This window comes from Meleagris gallopavo, chromosome 15, assembly GCF_000146605.3.
Source record: "Meleagris gallopavo isolate NT-WF06-2002-E0010 breed Aviagen turkey brand Nicholas breeding stock chromosome 15, Turkey_5.1, whole genome shotgun sequence".
In the NCBI taxonomy this organism is placed as follows: domain Eukaryota; kingdom Metazoa; phylum Chordata; class Aves; order Galliformes; family Phasianidae; genus Meleagris; species Meleagris gallopavo.
In genome coordinates this window covers 6569979-6571024 of record NC_015025.2, presented here as the reverse complement: position 1 = coordinate 6571024, position 1046 = coordinate 6569979, and the positions used below count along the sequence as shown (strand labels likewise).

The window sequence follows — 1046 nt, the reverse complement described above, 5'->3', positions numbered from 1 at the left end:
ACGACGAGGAATAGTTTATGGAAAAAGGGGATTAAGCTGCTTCCTGCCTTCCAGCACTGGCAGGCTGCTCCCGGGGCACAGGGCTGGGAGGTGGCCGGCTGTCGCCGCCGGCTCCCACGGGTCATCCACCGCCCCCCAGCGCGTGCCCCGCACTCAGCCCAGGGAGGGGAGCTCCGCAGGTAGACCTCGAGCTGCCGCGGGGCTGAGAAGGGGAAACCGCCGCCCCGAAGGTGCTTGTAGTGACCGCAGCCACCCGGTGCAGCCCCCTTACCTCCTCGGGTAAAGCACGCGAGCTCCTCAAACGCAGCGTATGATCCAATTAATGCCTCAGAAGGAACCAGAGACGAGTAGAGAGCTGATTAAGGGATGCTTTGAGTGACATTTAAATCCTGAGCAGGAAAAAAAAAAAGAAAGAAAGGGGTAGAAAGAAGAGAGAGAGAAATGGGGAAAAAAAAAGACCTACCTCCCCCCCAGACCGACCAAACAACAAAAAATATCAGCTGGCTTAAATGATTCCACGCAAATCTGCCTTGTGTTCGTCGCTCCTTCTACACCTCCTCCTCCCGCACATCTCCGCGCTGCTCACCGCTCGGATCTATTCGTGCTCGCGGTGCCGGCCGGCCCGGGCTGCGCGGGGCTGGAAACACTCGGGGCGCCAATTAACAAAAGCAATATTTAACTAGCTGCGGGAGGCCGGAGGAGGAAGAAAACGAGGGGGGGGAGAAGGGACGGGGTGAGGTGAGGGTGTTGCACAGAACGAGGTGGGCTGCGTAACCCGCTTGCTCTTCAGCACGGCTCGGCTCGGTCCCGCACGCACAAGGCGCTCCGGAGCCCCCGCACCGCGGCCACGCGTGAGCTCAGCGGGAGGCGCTGCCACGTGGCCCCGGAGCAGCCGGGAGGGATGCGGGGCCGGGGGCGCCCGGAAAGGATGATGATGAGGAGGAGAAGGATGATGAGGAGGAGGCGGTGGCGGCGGTGGACCTGAATGGGAAGGGGTGGGTTGGATGCGGAGGCGGTGGGACAAAGTCTCACCTGGGGGAGCCGCG

General features: G+C 61.9%; 1 protein-coding gene across 4 annotated transcripts in view; it reads right to left on the bottom strand.

The window, feature by feature from the left end:
• GABRB2 (gamma-aminobutyric acid type A receptor beta2 subunit) overlaps window positions 1-1046 on the bottom strand; it is a 136610-nt gene that overhangs the window by 135340 nt on the left and 224 nt on the right. Inside the window, exons 1-2 of one of the 4 annotated variants that reach the window (XM_010718903.3) lie at window positions 481-964; window positions 272-389 (exon numbers count right to left, since the gene is read on the bottom strand). The gene's annotated coding sequence lies outside the window, so the exon portion shown is untranslated. Of the gene's footprint in view, window positions 1-271; window positions 390-480; window positions 965-1046 lie in introns of those variants that run through there. The other 3 variants (XM_003210320.4, XM_019620376.2, XM_010718904.3) reach the window with 3 other exon arrangements.